This window comes from Megalobrama amblycephala, linkage group LG17 (genome assembly GCF_018812025.1).
Source record: "Megalobrama amblycephala isolate DHTTF-2021 linkage group LG17, ASM1881202v1, whole genome shotgun sequence".
NCBI classification, from domain to species: Eukaryota; Metazoa; Chordata; class Actinopteri; order Cypriniformes; family Xenocyprididae; genus Megalobrama; species Megalobrama amblycephala.
The window spans coordinates 48,621,826-48,642,241 of record NC_063060.1 but is presented as its reverse complement, the minus strand read 5'-3'; positions in this window follow the sequence as shown (position 1 = coordinate 48,642,241).

Genomic DNA, 20,416 nt, shown 5'->3' with positions numbered 1-20,416 from the left:
CCATACTGGAAATGGGTTGTGTGCAGATTCCAAAAAGATCTGGAAAATAAGTACAAAAAAACATTCCTGGGGTCTGGGACTATTCCAAATGAATGGAGAGAGTACACAAAAAAGGAAGCTATTGAGAGTTTGAATTACCTTATTTAAAACTATTATGCAATTGAGGATTTTTGTTCGTTCTTTCATCTCAAAAAGACAGACAAAACAATGCAGTAAGGACATGTCTATGCATGACAAATAGTTAAAGGATTTTGAACATAATTTCAATGGATAGTTCCTATAATCAAACTTTGGATGAAGAGCAGATTATAAGTTATTAGTTCTTATATGTATGTAAGTGACACTTTACAGATAAAAAAAATAAATACTTAAAAAAATAAAAAATATGCTTCATATTACAACAAGTTACAACACAGCCATTTACACCTAATTAGATAATATTGTACAGCTAACAGCTCACTATATAAGCAAAACACTTCTACTTCTTAGAAACAGCACTTGTAATTATATGTTTATATTTTACCTCTAAAATAAAAAGATGACTAAACCATGTATACATCTTCATTTGTGCTGTATAATAAAGATGTACTGTTATGTTTCCCTGAAGTCATTACATAAATGCATATTTTTACAATTAAAATTTTGTATTTTTAAAGTGCCTCTATTATGCTTTTTTGAATATTCCCTTTCATGCAATGTGTAATGTAGCCGTCTGTGAATGTAAACAATCTGCAAAGTTGTGAAGCCGAAAGTGCATGATAAAAAAAGTTATTGTCTCTCAAAAGAAAGAATAGAATCTGAACAACCTAAATGAATTATAAGGAATTCGAATCCAACTTCTGTGACGGCCACACGTCACTGGGTAACATTTGCCTAATGTCCACCTATGTTCTTCATTGGCTGCCCGCGAACGTCTACTTTGATCTACCCTCAAACGGTGTAGCTGGTTTGTGTTGTGTTTGTATACATGTCGAGAAGATGCTGTTTTCTGTTTAGCAAAAGCATATTCTCTTTGTAAACACTTCCAAAGGATGAGGATGTGAAGAGTCAGTGGTTAAAATTACCATAGCGATACAACAGCAAAATAACATTTTCACGATTGCTTCTCAAATCTTTATTAATACCAACTTTATTTGGACAAACTTGCTCCTCAGAATCACAGACTGTAAGTACGATTAATTATTGATGTATGTATTTTCTACTGGGTGTCCAAAATACATAGATCTACACAAAAGATAGATAAAACTCAAAACTAAGTTTAACCAGCTAATTCACATTATAACTGTCTTACGGCAATAGTTTTGCAAATCAGCTGTGACTCACTATTACCTAAAATTGTGTACATTAATGTAGATTGTCTTTTGTTCTTACTTCTCTGAGTTAGGGCTGCAACAAATGATTATTGGAATGATTAATCAACTAATTGTCAATTATCACACTAATTAATCAGTATGCTTTGTTCGATTGTTCCACTTTAGCAATTAGTTAAATTACTGCATGTTGCAAACTCTATCTATCTATCTATCTATCTATCTATCATACATACTTACTTTCTTACTTACTTAATTACTAAGTTCAGTCTTATACAGCCAGGGGGAGTATTTTCTCTCTGACAGCCAGGCTGGGTCAAAACTAGGGGTCAAACGGTTCAAATTACTCATGGCTAATTTAATAAAAAATAAAGAAAATAAGAACAAATAATCAAGCTACAAGCAACAGCACAAATAAATACAGTATGTAATGTAATGTATTGTCATTTTGACAATGTTTCTTTAAGTGGCGCTCCGGCCTCCGTAGTACGGAAGCCCTAAACGGCCATGGATTACAATTTTTTTTCTATCTTGTTTTCTCGTGATCACGACTTATTTTCTCGTGATCTCGAGATAACAAAAGTTGTTTTCTCGTGATCACGATTTATTTTTCTCGTGATCTCGAGATAACAAAAGTTGTTTTCTCGTGATCACGACTTAATATTTTCTCGTGATCTCGAGATAACAAAAGTTGTTTTCTCGTGATCATGACTTATTTTTCTCGTGATCTCGAGAAAACAAAAGTTGTTTTGTCGTGATCACGACTTAATCTCTGCTCTAAATTACACACATGTGCCAACAGGTGGCAGTATATTACCAAATATAACTGGTGATGCGCTGTAAATATCCACTTTACTGTATTAGTTCATATTGGCTCAGATTGTACGAGTTTCGGACAGAGATAGTTTTCCTGATCGCTTTATTTTGTGCAGTATTGTGTGCCTTAAACGATTAACTTAACTGTTAAATGACTGATTATAATTATTTTGCTTGAAAGTGTATCTGTTATCGTAGTTGCCTCACCACAGTTTCACGACTGCAATAGTTCGGTGTGATACTAAACTTATTGCTTATTAAAACTAATTTTGATGTCACTGTGTAGTATTCTGTTTGAAACTTATTGTGTATCTTTAAGAGACTATTTTAATCATCGCAGTTTCAGTGTTCGTACCTCACTATGTCACTCAATGTATATAAGAAATATGATTTATAGCCTATGTCATTTAATTCAGTGATAGTGTGTAATCCATTGTATTTTCTACATTTCTTTGTAGGAAACAACACACATACACATAAACACGCTTCTCAAACAGCATCCCAAAATTGTTTTAGCCTATATCAACTGGATTAAAGTGTAAAATCCTTGGAAATCTGGAGTACTGCACCTCTTTTTAATGGAAGAGAAGGAAGACAGTATAACGCACATCACAGCCTATCCTACATGACGAATAAAAATAACAAACACATTATGTAACATATTAAATGAGTATCGAAAATAAAGTTGGTTTAATCTAAAAGGTTTTAGAATTATAGAATAATCTGGCATCTTTCCGAATTGCACTCTGCCTGCGCTTGAGATGCTCTGTTAAATATTATGTTAATTACACAAACAAAATGTTAAACGTACATTTATTGAACAGTGATTGATTAGCCTATATGTATTTATTTATTGTAAACTTTATTATTAAGTGAAGTAAACATTTAGCTGAAATATCCGCAAGATATAAGAGCGCATGATTTATCCGTTGATCAGATGCGCGTCAAAGTTGTGTTCGTTACTATAGCAACAGTAGAATCCGGGTACAGTGTTTCAGAATCAATCACTGTAAAAAGAACTTTTATGTCATGATCACGACAAAACAACTTTTGTTATCTCGAGATCACGAGAAAATTAAGTCGTGATCACGAGAAAACAATTTTTGTTATCTCGAGATCACAAGAAAAATAAGTCGTGATCACGAGAAAACAACTTTTGTTATCTCGAGATCACGAGAAAATAAGTCGTGATCACGAGAAAACGAGATAGAAAAAAAAATAATAATCCATGGCCGTTTAGGGCTTCCGTACCGTAGTCGATGCTATGTCTCCTCCTACTTTGTATATGCACTGCAGTACCCAGTAAACTGAGTATATCTCGTTACTGAAGCTCTGTGTCAGTCGCATTACTTTACATGGTGTCAGAAGTCTGTCAAGAACAGATAATAAGCAAAGTATGACATCATCACAGTTTGATCACCCTAAGATCGACTGGGATGCTCCAGATTTGTACCAAGAGTTTGAAAGATTTCAGAGCCACGTCACATTCATCTTCGACGGCCCGCTATTGGAGCAAACAGCAAAGCAGCGTGCAGGCTGGCTGGGTATGTGGATCGGTGAGCAGGGCAGAGAGATATATAAGACGCTGCAGTGGGGCGAAGGTGAGAAAGATGACCCGTCTAAAGTCCTGGACAAGTTCGCCAACTATATAAGGCCGAGGTAAAATAAGAGAATAGCCAGACACTGTTTTAAACAAAGAAAACAAGGAGTCACGGAAGGTTTTGATCACTTTGTGAAGGATTTGAGACTCCTGCTCATGGATTGCGAGTATGGCGATCCAGATGATATGTTGATCGATGCGATAATAGCGGGTGTCAGAGAAAAGCGCGTCCAAGAGAGACTGTTAGACAAAGGAGAAGATTTAACACTACCAAAAGCAATAGAAATCGCCCAGCAGTTTGAACTGTCACAGAGGCAAATTAAAATTGTCAGAGAAGAAGAATCTCAAGTGCAAGCAGTAAAGGGGAAAACGAAATACCAAACTGCAAACAAGAAAACCTTTCAGAAAAATCAGGCAAAATTTGTGCAGAAAGAAATGCATGTAAACTGACCAAAAAACTGTTCAAGTTGCGGCAAAGACCTACAACATAAGTGGAATCAAGGAAAATGTCCAGCAAAAGGCTCTGTATGCTCATACTGTCACAAACCGAACCACTGGGTGGCAGTATGCCGAAAAAGATCGGTAAACACAGTCAGTGTGCAACTTCAATCAGAAACAGAGGATGAGGAGATGCTGAGCATAAATATCACACAAACAGATGAACACAGTGATGATAAATGGACAGCAGACATTGAAATTCTGTCTCAGAAGGTGCCATTCAGAATTGATACTGGTGCAAAATGTAACACATTGACTTTAAGTAGTTATCAGGCACTCCAGCATGATGGTGAGCTTAAATTCTCTAATCGAGTGCTGAAGTCCTACTCTAACCACAAGCTGAAGCCTATAGCTGCGGTTGACCTTCTGACTAAATATAAGGATGCTGAGATATTAACAGAATTTGAGATTGTGGACATTTCTCAAGAAAATGTGCTCAGCGGTGCAACAGCAAAAGCCTTAGGCTTAGTTATGTGGCTTGATGCATTGCATGTCCATGTATTAAAGAGATGTTAGCACATCATGTATGCAGCCTAGTCAAAGACACAATCTATCAAACAATGAACTGTTGAACATAAACATGTGTAACTAGGAAGGAGAGGTTGCTAGCACATCACTTCCACAAGGCGTCTTTACCACGCCTTTCCCTGACTACAAGCAGAGCCTGTCAGGAGGCTTTACCACCCTGCCTCGGTCACACAACAACAGAACAAAATGTGCCAGCTGGACTAGACGATTATCCAGAGCTGACTCGCAATAAGTGTCATGGACGACATTCTCATCGCAGCACCCTCAGTAAAGGAACATGATGAGACCCTCCGCAAAGTAATTCACAGAGCAACAAGCTATAATCTGAGCCTCAATTTCAGCAAATGCCATATCAAGCAATCTTCTGTGCCCTACGTAGGACACCTGATAACATCCGACGGTCTGAAGGCAGACCCAGCGAAAATAGAGGCTGTCAAGTCCATACCAACACCAACAGACAAAGATGGTGTTCGTCGTTTCCTAGGTCTCGTCACCTATCTGTCAAAATTCCTGCCAAACCTCAGCAAGGTCGAAGCACCTCTAAGACAGCTCCTGAAAGCAGATGTTGAGTTTGCCTGGCAACCAGCACAACAGCAAGCTTTTGACAAACTCAAGGACTTATGCACGAAGTCCCCTGTGCTACATTTTTTTGATCTGTCCAAGCCTGTTGAGATCTTCTGTGATGCCAGCAGCAACGGCCTCGGTGCCGTTTTATTACAGGACAGTCATCCAGTGGCTTTCTCATCCTCATCCTGTCACTTTAAGGCATAATGCACGGATACAGTACAATGATACTGAACACATGCACTCTTTCTCAAGTGTTTAAGTTCACTTAAGACATAACCTGTTTGTTAGAATAATCGCCAAGAAAAGCATGTTGACATAATTTTTGTGTGAATTAGTCCATTCAAGCGCAAGACTCAAAAGACAACTCAGGGTGTTTTCACACCTGTAGATCGATTGCTTTGTTCCAAAACTATGGGTTAAATCACTATAGTGTTGCAATTTCATCTTAGTTCGGTTTGCATTCACAAGGCAATATTTCCAAACAGCCCATACTTTGTTAAAATCAGTTTAACAAAGTATGGGTTCACCCAAAGATGAAAATTTGATGTTTATCTGCTTACCTCCAGGGCATCCAAGATGTAGGTGACTTTTTTTCTTAAGTAGAACACAAATGATGATTTTTTCACACACAGCATCCAGTGCGTGAGGTGTGTACGTGCTCTAGTGTAGTTTAAGCAAGCGCCGGAAGTCTATCTCTCGCGTGTATACGCTTATCCGGATTTCGCTCAAACAGACTTAAAACTAAAAGATTACATTCTCTCACGCAAACCCATTCGAGAGTCGTGACTTTCCACGTATTCACAATTTCTGAGCTGTAAGGAACCCCGCATCGGCCCAAAAACGGGATCTGATGGCCTGGGCGAAGGTTAACGCGTGTATGTCTTTTCGGCGCCTCTGTGAAGTTCACTTAATTTGACTCCAATTTCAAATGATTATTACTCTTAGGTTGTGTTTCCAATTAGAAATTAATCATTTGTTATGCATTAATTTAGATATTTGATTATTCTAGGTATCTCATATTTTCAATTATTCGTTCATTATGGACCCATATCACTTCGGCCGGTTGAGTGCCTTTCACGATCACAAACTCGCCAGTACTAATGCATTTGAGTCGAACCACAACATGCTTGTTCATACAAAAACACAGTTTTCTTAGTCAAGTTAGGCAAGCCATTGTCCTATGCTATTCCTTTAAGATCTTCTCTCCAGATTAGTTTTATAGCTTTATTGCAGGGCACTTGATCTCAGTTTTTGTCTGAGCAGGAAAATCAAGTCTTACAGAGCCTTCTCACCTGAAGTTATGGTTGATTGCTCTTCGGCTGGATATTAACACACTTATTTACGTACTTGTTGTTGAGGGTCTGCAGCGATCATTTCCCCCCTGATGATTTTACATACCCAGGAGAGGATCACGTATGACCATCAGCTGTGCTTATGATATATTTCCACATCCAACTGAGGTATGTGAACAAGATCTTTTTATGTGTCTTTTTTATTTGTAAAGGTGCCCTTATGAAAAGTAACACAATAAAATGAAGTTTTGATGTAATAAAACCATGTTTTTTAGTGGTTTACTTCCATTTGTATAACAACTGTTGTACTACATCGCATTCTAAATTATTATGCAAGTGACATATCAGTAAGATTTCAGTACAATAAACATTCAGATTTTAGTTTTTCTAAGAAAATGTTTGTTTGTTTATTTATCCATGTCTTTTTAGATAACTGGTATCAATCTCAGACAAAATAATTTGCCAGGTCTATGGAAACCCTGCTTAGAGGTTGTTCCACATTATTAAGCAAGTCGCAGTGTAAATGAGCAAAGACACGATCTGAGAGAATCGCTGAGTCGCCGACACCCGAGAGATATTTGGCATGCTAAATATCTGGACCTGTCGGCGATTCAAAATCCTGCTGTGTGAAAAGTGTTCTGACTGAAAACTACATCGGCGATGACCGTCAGCCAATGAGAGAGCAAGATACAGAGCAGCGGGGCGTTCGGGGAGGAGTTATAGACCATAAACATAGTTCCTCGCGTCTCCCCAACCATTTCCTCCTCCATATTCTTCTTTTCTTCTTCTTGTTTTCGCTGCAAATCAGAGCACAGGCAATTCATATTGCAAGCTTCTTGCGGGCTACCATTTTTAATAATAATCCCAGTCTCACGTGAGAACTCCGGTCTTGCGCGCGTGATATCGTGTTGTTTCCTTGTCACATCTCGCGTGTGTTTAGTTGTGAAACGTAGTCTTGTTGGAACATGGTGGCCATTCACCAACCATCCAGAAATCCATCCATTTAGACCATCCATTGTAGTACAGCATTAGTCAGTGAATAAAACTATCTAAAAATGAGTCTTCATGTATTTCTAAACCCACTGTAAATGTTTCTCTTTGTGAGGTTTGGTTTGGAGTGGCTGAAATGCATCTTTACGCACAACTGCCAGCCTGCATGGTGAGCTTCTTGAGACTCCAGAGACACCAGCAGCTTCAAATACCTGTTTGCTACTCAACACTGGCTTTTTTTATAGCTGCCCTTTTAATACAATTAAATTTTTTGACAGGAACCTTCCCCAATAAGCCTTTATCTGACCAAGTCCTGCTGTGCTCTAAATCACTCACAAATCTTATGATGATTCGATAATCTCCATTCATTTTCACACAATATTAGTTGTTTTCATGCCTTTTGCACATCATTGCACCATTTCATGCTTTTCATCTTCAGAAAGATCTTTCTTCATCCCCATATTGCATGAGAAATGTGACTTGCTTAATAATGTGGAACAACCTCTAAGTAGGGTTTCCATAGACCTGTCAAATTATTTTGTCTGAGATTGATACCAGTTATCTAAAAAGACATGAATAAATAATCAAACAAACATTTTCTTAGACAAACTAAAATCTGAATGTTTATTCTACTGAAATCTTACTGATATGTCACTTGCATAATAATTTGGAACACGGTGTACAGGCTCCATGTTTAAACTACGCCAGAGCACGTACACACCTCACGCACCGGATGCCGTGTGCACGCGCGCTCAAGGCAGTTGGACATTGTGGTGTTTTAGAGGTAAAAAATGATATAAATACTGTTCGGTTTCTCGCACAAACCGATCGTTTCGTGTCTTAAGACATCAATGTACCGTCACGAGCCGCAGGGTTTAATTTGGATTTGTCTGTTGTGTTTTTTTTTTACTCTTATAGTAGAAGTTCCCATTGACATGCATTATAAGACTAACAGACGGCAGCGGTTGGAGTTAAAAATAATCATTTGTGTTCTACTGAAGAAACAAAGTCACCTACATCTTGGATGCCCTGGGGGTAAGCAGATAAATTTTAATTTTTGGGTGAACTATCCCTTTAATACAAGTCACGTGCGAGTAAATTCTTCATTAATTGGCCAGAGTGCATCTGTTTATTTTCCCGGATTCCGCTCATCTGTCAGGAAGGACAGACAGCAGCTTTATGGGATGACTGTGGCTTTTTTGGTAACTGCTGTTATATTACTTCATTATTTTGAGCAAGAATCAAAACTTAGGCGGGACAACATTTTTACAATTTACCTATTGCAGAGAAGACCAAATAGAAGACATTTTATAAGAAAAAGCGGTTATTGCCATTGATGTGCTCACCAGAATTCATCACCAAAAAGGTAATAGGTAGCCTATGTTCATGGTTAATAAAGTAGTAAAACCCAAGAACAAAAAAGCAGTTGTTTAATGGTAGTTTATTGATAACAAATAATAATTCAAGCAAGTTCTTCAGAATCGATTCAGCATACTAGTTGCCAAGCAACAAAATGACGCATGCTACGCAGTAATACCGAAATAATTTCACAGGGATAGTATTTGCTTTCCTAAATTGCAGCATGTCAAAATACTGAAAAAATATTTTTATGGGTATCATTGTGGAAAGTCAGAATGGCTAAACCTCATTTGTGCATTAATGCATGCTGCTATTATATAAAGAAATGTGCAGATTTTGTGTGTTTTTTTTTTTTATTGTATGTTTATTGGAATGTATGGTTGTATGGCTTCCAGGCTGTTATTGAAAATAAGAACTTGTTCTTAATGACTGGCCTGGTTAAATAAAGGGTAAATAAAACTAATTAAATAAAATTCAGTTCAATCACCACTTAAGTCAAGCTCGGATGACTGTAGAGCATGCATTTGGGCTCCTCAAAGGACGCTGACATTGTCTGCTAAAGCAATGTGAGGCCCACATTACTTTTATTAGCCACATTGTCTCTGCTTGTAGTGTGCTGCACAACTATTGTGAAGTGCACAATGAAGAATTCCTTGCGAGAAATGGAATTTAAGAGGTGGAGGAAGAACGAGAATGAGGATGTTGAATATCATGGACTGGAGGATGCACAAAGCAATGACATCAGATATGCACTATGCAGATATTTTGTAGAAATTTGAATGAATGTACCCAATCAAATGTATTCTTATAGGGTGATGGGCCTGTGTAAGCCGAACAGTATTTATATATTTTTTTACCTTTAATACACCACTATGTCCAACTGCCTTGAGCGCCTGTGTGTGAGGTCTAAAAACACGCTCTGATGACAGAAGTGATCTCTCGCACTCATAGACATATACATGCGTGAGATCACTTCCGGCATCAGAATGCGTTTTCAGACCTCACACACAGACGCTCAAGGCAAACAGTGGTCTAATGTATGATCAGCTCCCAGGTAAGTCTGCTAAAACATAATTACACATTTAAATCCACATAAATTCATACACTATATAAATATACAATTTACATCTAGACCAGACCTTTAAATTAATTATACACTTATAAAATATTAAAACACAATATTCAATTACTTCCACAATGTTTTCCATTTAAGACACCTATGCTGCCAAATTTGTTACTACAAGGAAACAAACAGGATTACTTCACTTTCTAATAAACTTTTCCTGATAATTTTCTCACCCTCATGTCATCCAAGATGTCCATGTCTTTCTTTCTTCAGTCGAAAAGAAATTAAGGTTTTTGATGAAAACATTTCAGGATTTTTTCTCCATATAGTGGACTTCACTGGAGCCCAAACGGTTGAAGGTCAAAATGACAGTTTCAGTGCAGCTTCAAAGAGCTCTACATGATCCCAGATGAGGAATAAGAGTCTTATCTAGAGAAATCATCACTCATTTTCTACATTTTTTTTTTTAATTTTATAAATTTTAACCATAAATGCTCATCTTGAACTAGCTCTCTTCTTCTTCTTCTTCTTCTTCTTCTTCTTCTTCTTGAAGATGCACTTTTTAAGCTCTTGTTTATTTGCCCTGAAATTTACTTGAAAACTTAAGGTGATTGAGTAATTAAGTTTACACGCATTTCAATAAGCATTTGACGCATTAAACAACACAGTTTTTAAACTTTATTCGAAGTTTTAACCGAACATGCCGAGTGGGAAGCCTGAACCTAGATTAGCCACAGCCTCAGGCCAAACTAACATGGACCATGCTTACCCGACGCCGATGGATGTTACAGCCAGTATCGGGACCAGGAGAAAAACTTCCCCCGCTATTCCAACTAAAAGTTCTGCGCCACCTTCGAAAGTTAAGTCCTCACAGGATTCTTCCGAAGCTTCAAATGCATCTCTTGTTGATGCTATAGAAAAATTCTGGTCAAACCAATGGGGAGATAAAATACTTTTTTCTCATGGCTGAGAAGCAGGTGTTGCTATACTTTTATATAATTTTCCTGGGAAGATTTTAACAACTGTCAGGGATACTTGTGGTCATTGGATAATTTGTATTTTTGAAATGGATGAAAACACTTTGATTTTAGGAAATATATATGGATACAATAGTCATAACCAAAACAAAACTCTAATCAGGTTACAAGGGTAGTAAAGGATTTATCTCAGAGATATCCTACTGCAGACCTTATTTTTGGAGGGGATTTTAATATGGTGATAGACGAATGGCTTGATAGATGTCCTTCAAAATATCTGAGACATCATTATAATCCCATATTGCTTGAGTTTTGTAATTTGTTTAAACTGATAGACGTATGGCGCACTAAAAACCCTAATACTCAAGGTTTCACTTGGTTTAGGCCAGATGGTTCATGCAAATGCAGAATAGATTTCTGGTTAGTCTACGAGTTTAATTCTTGTCTGGAGTCAAGCTTTACAGTTTCTGCCGCACCTCTAACTGACCATTGCCTGATTAAATTTACTCTTAAACCCGTTGAATCATATCAGAGGAGAAAAGGATACTGGAAATTGAATTCAAATTTGTTAAATAGTGAACCATTTTGTGAAAAAAATCATAGCTACAATTAACAATATAATTGGTGATTCAACTCTTAAAACCTATAGAGAAAAATGGGAATATATAAAATACAAGGTACGTCAGATCTCCATATTTTATGGTAAATTATTAAGCAGGAATAGGGAAAAAAAAGAATTGGAAATAATTAAAGAAATAAATAATATTTTCATTAAAACCCTTTTAACGGCTGATGACAAACAAAGACTTATTTTCCTACAATCATCACTGGATAACATTTATGTTGATAAAGCCAAAGGAGCATATATAAGATCGAGGGCGAAGTGGATAGAGGAGGGCGAAAGGAGTTCAGCGTATTTTTGTAGACTGGAGAAAAAGAGACAGGAGCGTAATGGTGTTAAGGCTCTTTTAATCAATAATCAAGAATGTACTGATCCTAATAAGATTTCTAGGGAGATTTACTGTTTCTATAGTAAACTTTACTCCTCTTATTCACACACAGATGCTGATGCTTTCTTTGATTATATTAAAGATTGGATCCCTAAAGTAGATGAGAGTTTTAAAAATGTGTGTGATGCAGATATCACAGTGGATGAAGTGGAAAAAGCCATGAAATTTTTATCATTAGTGTAGTGATTTTTACTTTGTCCATCCTAGGACACAAAGTAAAATAGGGATTGGTACTCACGTCACCGCTGACGTTGTGTTTTTAAGATCACCTGTCTCTTAAGGTGTGGTTATGAGTACATCAGATGACCACTTCCCCCCCTTTCCCTAGTTCAGGGCACCAGTCAGGGTCTTTCACTCCCAACAGGGCTTTCATTCATTTAGAATTAATGTAAAGTGGTCAGCTGATTTATCTGAAAGATTGGTGAAATTGCTAACTTGTAGAACCTTTTCTGTATTATCAGCACAAGGAAGACACAAGTGTAATAAAATAAATTTTATTAACAAAAAGATAAACAAGAATAACTAACACAACTACTAAATGAATACCATGAATGATAAAGGAATAAAGTGCATAAGCTACATAGAATACAAGTGATTAAGTTGGGTGTGGCTATGGAAGAGTTACGCTATCTTATGGAAAGATAAACTGTTTCTCTGAACATAAGAAGGTGGAGAACCTTATTATGCACCAAACAAATAAACGAAAGATTATTTGTTATTAACTAACATCAGCTATATTACATCTAATGGAAATTAGGAAATTATATACTGATAATATACAACAAATGCCAAGGTCTCTGGAAAGAAGTTTGGTTAAGTGATATTTACGTTCCACTTGGTTGAGTCCGATGACGGTGACGTCTTCCACTGGTTGTGCTGGGTGACAATGCAGTGGGGAGAGGAGCCAGAAACTGTTTCAACAGTCTTGAACACGAAGCTCTGTGGGATGCTGATCTCCTGGAGCACCAAAGGGTCCTAAAATCTGGAACACGCAGATGAGGCCCTGGTGTAGGTGCAGAAGGTCCTTAACAATCTGGAACACGCAGACGAAGGTACCTTGAAGTGAAGGTTTGCTCTCCTGAGCTTAACCTTGCTGCAGATGTCGTTACTGTCTCACTGGACGGAAACTCTGAACGTAGTGTTTGTTGATGTCTCTTTCCTCACAAGCTAGAGGCTCAGAACGTGGTCGTCTCTGTTGTTGTCTCTCTGGATGGACCAGAGGCTCAGAACAGTATATCTGTTATGTCTTCTCCCTTCACAGGGCAGACTCAGAACGGTGTATCTGTTAATGTCTATCCCCTTTGACGGGCAGACTCAGAACAAGGAGTGTCTGTTGAAAGGGTACCTTTATCCCTTTCCGATGAGGAGGAGATTGCATTTTGGCGCTTCTCCATTCGAGTGCTGTGATTGGCTGCTGGCATCAGAGGGGACACACAGAGTGTGGCCCACCCTTCTCTCCCCTGTGGAACTCATTTGCATACAGCACAAAGTTGGAAGTCTTTGCAGTGTCTTTAAAGTTTACCAATGCATTTCTCACTTTCCAAACCACCACCAGAATACCTTTGGCAATATTCTAAACAAATAGAGACTAAACATGATGGAAAAAGATTGAACTCTCATTCAATTGTACATTAACAGCTGTATTTGTGTCAGATGTTGCACTACAAATAGCTGTCACTGAGAATACTTATTTCTGTGAATAAGTATGAAATGGATGTGTAGTTTGCATCAGTTCTAAGGTTTTCAAACATAGTTTTGAATGGATTTGGATGGATCTTTGTGATCTCTCTGTGTTTTACCCATTGCTGCTAAGGTCCCGAGGAATTTTTATGGCAGTCTCTGGCCAACCTTAGAAAAGTAGTCTCTAGAAGGGTGAAGGGCAGAAACTGCCTGTGGACCAATGAGAAGTCCTGTCCTTCCCAGGCTTGGTACAAGAGGTCTTCTTCTTACCCTCTAAGAGAGGTCTGGATGTTGTCCTTCCATCTTTATCTGATGGCGTTGGACAGTTTGTTTGTGTTAGTCCACCAAGATCCAATCAAAATGTAGCAAACCTTTGTCCACTGTTACGGAGCGAGAGGGGCCCGGCCGTAAACTGGGCCCTGGAATTCACTACATTAGACAAATCGCCTGGTTCAGATGGATTAACAAGTAACTTTAATAGACATTTTTGGGAGTACATTAAAGACCCTATTTTTCATATGTTAAAAGAAATCGTCTCAGGTTACGTATGTAACCATAGTTCCCTGAGAACAGGGAACGAGACTCTGCGTTGACAGTACGCATTGGGGAAACCGTCACGTGACCCAGGTGTCGAAAGCACTATCCAACAACTCCAATTGCTATTGGCCGGCGACAGCCTATGACGTCATACGGCGCGACCCGGATGTATAAAGGGAGCACCTGGAGAGACAGTCACTATCTTATCGTCTTGAGGGACTGTTCTGAAGGCAGGCAACCTGAAGCATGGCAAAGGAACGCAGAGTCTCGTTCCCTGTTCTCAGGGATCTATGGTTACATACGTAACCTGAGACGTTCCCTTTCGAAGGGAACTCCACTCTGCGTTGACAGTACGCATTGGGGAACGATATACCCACGCCGCCATGCTGGAGGGGAGTGCCTGCCAAAAATATGGCTGAGGCAAAGACCTCAAGGCAGTTCTCAAACTGCCCAGCAACTCCCCCTCGGGTCACACCAGGCTGTCAGTGACAGCATTCCCTTTGGCCAACAGCCCAAGCTGACCTTCCCACAGGCTTCTACCTTTCTCTTTTAACAAATAGAGCCTAGAGAAACGCTAAGGCGTCTAGAACCCAATTTTCTTGTGAGAAAAGTGGTTCCTTTAAGGGAATGTGGCCAAGGAACCAAAGGGAACCTCGGCCAGTCACTCATGAGGGGAGCAGGGTCACCCTCATTGCCACCAGGGAGGCCAACCTGGTCTTCTCAGGGAACAGACTCAGTTCAGGCCAACCCTGTCTGAATACAGAGCCTCTAAAACGCATTCTTCAGGAAGATAGTAGGTAAGATTGACTGCAGAAAGGCAGAAACCAGCTCAGACCCACGCGTAGAGACGGGCATCCTGGAGAGCAGAACTCAGCTGAGTGCTATGAACCCTCATATCGAGGGGAGATAATCCGCTCACCTAGGATCTACCCAGTGCTTAATTAACGCACTGAGGAGGCTGTGTGCTGAAAACCCTGAAAGGGGAGCACAAACCAGCCTGGGGCTGATTCTAAAGACGGGGCCTGATCAAGGCCTAACCATCATAATCAGCTTAGGGAGCTAAGCACTATTACAAACCCCAAGGGGAAGCGCAGAGCTCACCTAACAGGTAGACTATGCCAAGAGCACATACTCATGGAGGCCCGAGAGGAGCTACAACATGACAACAGTACTATACACATAAAGACAGAAGTAAACTTCAGAAAGAGGCCCGTTTCTGGTAAAGCCATTCTGAACATCTGTCTAAGCCGACGGCAGACAGACAACTTCCATGGCAGCAATAGAAAGCTGCACAGTGCTCTTATGATAATCCACCCAACACAATCCGACGAGCAGTGTACTCAGTAAAAGCACCTTTTACTCTTTAAGCAAGAGGAGTACAGCGTAAGCCAACACGTATTAAGGAAGGCCTGGAAGGCCTATAACCTCAACAGACACGTGGCATCAGCTCGTGGCAGTGTTTAGGTCCCAAGCCAGGTAAACAGCCCGCAAAAGAGGGGGTTGAATCTACCACTTGGGCCCCTGGCCAACGAAAGTGTATAGAAATAGTTCTCAGAGAGAAATACACCTAAACAAACACTAGTGTATCCAAAAAGGGCGGCCCGCAGGCTAGCATCCTTCAGGACACACGGCGTAAGTCTCGTGGCCGTTTCCAGGAGCACAAAGATCCAACCTAAGCGCTAGGTGGCTCTTAGCTCAACTAGAATCATCGACTCAGAGGCAACAATAGGTTAAACCAAACCTCAGTAAGGTTTCACTACTGACATCTCATCCAGAGCCGCACAGAAAAACACAATCTGTGCCAACGTGCAAACTAAAAAGGAGGCCTGAAGTGGCCTGCCGATCCAGTGACACGTGGCTTCAGCTCGTGAATTCCCAGGAAACCAAGCTTACAGGGAACCAGCTCTAACCCATTAACTATGGGAAGCCAACTGCTACCTGTGCTAGGCTACACTTTCCAAACAGGCAAAGTACCCTAAGTTCTTGTGACTAAGGGGAACCAATACAACCAGCATGGTCTAAGGGAGGCTAACTAAGCCTACCACCTCAAACAAACATGCTGCAGGGCCTGAAGCAGTGTAATAATAAAACATTCCAACAGGCAGTGTACCCTAAACATGAGACTAAAGGGAACCAAACAAAGCCAACGTGGTCTAAGGGAGGCTATAAGGCCTACTAACTCAAACAAACACATGGCAGGGCCTGTGGTAGTGTATATATGTGAGCAAACCATGATCAGTTAATCAGCATTGTAAAAAACAACTGCTAACTAGAAGGAGGCTAAATATCATAAAGCCTACAATCCAAAAGATCACCAGGGAGCTAAAATAAATAAATACCAGCTTTCCTCAAAAAGTGGTTCTAACTACCCTGAGTATGCAATCCAACAGGTGATGCACTCAGTGACACAAATACACCTCTTAACTGGGGAATATGTAGTCACCATCCTCTCAAATAGAGGCCGCTTTACAGCAGAAAGGGGCCTACTATTAAGAGAACAGGTACTAACCTGTGGCAGCATACGTAAGCTCACATATATACAGGTCCTTCTCAAAAAATTAGCATATTGTGATAAAGTTCATTATTTTCCATAATGTAATGATAAAAATTAAACTTTCATATATTTTAGATTCATTGCACACCAACTGAAATATTTCAGGTCTTTTATTGTTTTAATACTGATGATTTTGGCATACAGCTCATGAAAACCCAAAATTCCTATCTCAAAAAATTAGCATATTTCATCCGACCAATAAAAGAAAAGTGTTTTTAATACAAAAAAAGTCAACCTTCAAATAATTATGTTCAGTTATGCACTCAATACTTGGTCGGGAATCCTTTCGCAGAAATGACTGCTTCAATGCGGCGTGGCATGGAGGCAATCAGCCTGTGGCACTGCTGAGGTGTTATGGAGGCCCAGGATGCTTCGATAGCGGCCTTAAGCTCATCCAGAGTGTTGGGTCTTGCGTCTCTCAACTTTCTCTTCACAATATCCCACAGATTCTCTATGGGGTTCAGGTCAGGAGAGTTGGCAGGCCAATTGAGCACAGTAATACCATGGTCAGTAAACCATTTACCAGTGGTTTTGGCACTGTGAGCAGGTGCCAGGTCGTGCTGAAAAACGAAATCTTCATCTCCATAAAGCTTTTCAGCAGATGGAAGCATGAAGTGCTCCAAAATCTCCTGATAGCTAGCTGCATTGACCCTGCCCTTGATAAAACACAGTGGACCAACACCAGCAGCTGACATGGCACCCCAGACCATCACTGACTGTGGGTACTTGACACTGGACTTCAGGCATTTTGGCATTTCCTTCTCCCCAGTCTTCCTCCAGACTCTGGCACCTTGATTTCCGAATGACATGCAAAACTGAGCAACAGTCCAGTGCTGCTTCTCTGTAGCCCAGGTCAGGTGCTTCTGCCGCTGTTTCTGGTTCAAAAGTGGCTTGACCTGGGGAATGCGGCACCTGTAGCCCATTTCCTGCACACGCCTGTGCACGGTGGCTCTGGATGTTTGTACTCCAGACTCAGTCCACTGCTTCCGCAGGTCCCCCAAGGTCTGGAATCGGTCCTTCTCCACAATCTTCCTCAGGGTCCGGTCACCTCTTCTCGTTGTGCAGCGTTTTTTGCCACACTTTTTCCTTCCCACAGACTTCCCACTGAGGTGCCTTGATACAGCACTCTGGGAACAGCCTATTCGTTCAGAAATTTCTTTCTGTGTCTTACCCTCTCGCTTGAGGGTGTCAATGATGGCCTTCTGGTCGGCAGTCTTACCCATGATTGCGGTTTTGAGTAATGAACCAGGCTGGGAGTTTTTAAAAGCCTCAGGAATCTTTTGCAGGTGTTTAGAGTTAATTAGTTGATTCAGATGATTAGGTTAATAGCTCGTTTAGAGAACCTTTTCATGATATGCTAATTTTTTGAGATAGGAATTTTGGGTTTTCATGAGCTGTATGCCAAAATCATCAGTATTAAAACAATAAAAGACCTGAAATATTTCAGTTGGTGTGCAATGAATCTAAAATATATGAAAGTTTAATTTTTATCATTACATTATGGAAAATAATGAACTTTATCACAATATGCTAATTTTTTGAGAAGGACCTGTATATGTAGGGCAAAAATCTAGAACTCAAAGTAACATAAAACTTTGAAATACATGCTATTTAAAAAGGAAAAACACTCCCATACAGATCCTCAAATCTGTTCTAAGCCTAGAAGATGAAAGGCTAAAAACTAGCATCGTCCAAACAAACTTGATAAATACTGATATCAAGTGGCTCAGAGGAATTCATTTCCCTTAACATGAAAGTTCTAGGAAGTGGGGCCTAGCAAAAACCTGCATAACTTATCTACGCAAAGATAAGGGCCTACCACCTGAGAGACAGCATCAGGGAGTCAAAACAGTCTACGACCTAGCTGTTAATCTCACAATTGCGCCTACATAAGCAAGGGGATAAATGGCATACGGCCTAACAACTCCCTCGGGAGGAGGCCAGAACTAGGAACTATACAACCTAATCAGGGACAGTAAATATAAGGTTATGTAAATAACACACCAAACCTAGCTCTAGCCTAGCCGCTAAGCTATGGGCCTTCTTACAAGGCCACAAGCCTAGTGAAGCCCGGGCTTCACCTCCAAATCTCATGGATAAGAGAAAGAAAGTGAAGCTCACAAGCAAACAATGTCAGGCGGCCATTTTTTTTAATCAAGGCCGACCTAACATCTACATATTAGCTGAAGTGACAAGTGTTATCAACTTCAGATTGCCAAAAAACCCCTAATTTTCTTGACTACATGCTCAGAAAACTATACAGGAAATAAGGTCTTATTTCAAATGAATAAAATATAGACCCTCCTGCAGCTTAAAAACCAAAAACTCCTAATGCTCCTTTTTACAAAAAGGATGGAATCTAAGGTTCTTTAACACTCTGAGGTCTGAAGGTATCGCCGGCGATACCACCGTGGTTTTTTTCTTATCAGTGTGAAAGAGACTCAAAATACTCCGTCAATGTTGCACATACAATTAAGAGTTATACACCATTTTAATCTGTGGAATATCTTCTTTCATTTGTGTACACTCAGAGTAAAAACAAAAGGTTGTGCTCTTTGTAAAATAAAGAAAACTAACATGATGCGTGATCTCTCCTCTCCCTCTGAACGAAGTCCAATCTGATAGTTCTTAGAAAATGAACTGTAACTTAGTGAATACTAATGACAAAAAAATTACACTTATGTCTAAAAAAACGTTAAGATGTCAGGTTTTAAAACATGTAAGTCAAATCGAAAACAAACCTTCTGTGTTTATGTAATCTGTATGAAAAGAGAGCCATGTCAGAAGTCTGTGATTCAGCTCATTATCCGCTAATGCGGCCACGCCCACGGAGCCAGCGCTATTCAGACGCAAATTCAGAGGCAATACATGCATTCATCATCTCAATCGTGTATTTAATGTCTTCAAAAGTGTTTTGAATAGCCATATTTAGCGATCTCTTGCCTCTGTTAGTTCCTTGATTATCACATGATATTCCTCTTCTTTTACTGAGGCATTTGTGGACAAAAGGGGCAGAGCGCCCTCCGGCTGCAAGTATGTATGATGAAAACACAGTATCCAGCACTCATAGTAATGACGATAATAGAATAATTAATATTACTCCTCTGTATAGAAAATTGATATAAACATATGAGAATCCATCAATATTTCTCCAAATGTGTATGCTTTTAAGCATATTAAGAAATTATGGTCAATATAAGATTTTAAGAGTCAAAATGTGAAGCTTGAGTCTTAGATCTTTTTAATGATTTATAGTTTGTCAAGTGCACATCAACATTTAGGCTCTATAATATAACAAATATAGTAGCCTATATGAAATGCCCTAGAGGTAGGAATGTTCAGACGCTTTGCATCACAGAAATACATTATATTTTAAAGTATATTAAAATAGAAAACCATTATTTGGTTAGAGACTTGAGACTTCTTTTAAAAACATTATAATGGCATTATAATGTGTTCAATCTTTTGACTGGTAGTGTAATTTAACATAGGCCTATACAAAATTTTCTTCATATCATGTGCAATAATACGTGCATGCATGAGATCACAAAAATCATGTTTTTTTTTTGTCCTGAGTGGACTTTAATCCTGTTATTAGCATGATCACAGAGGGTTTTTTCACAGCCTACCTG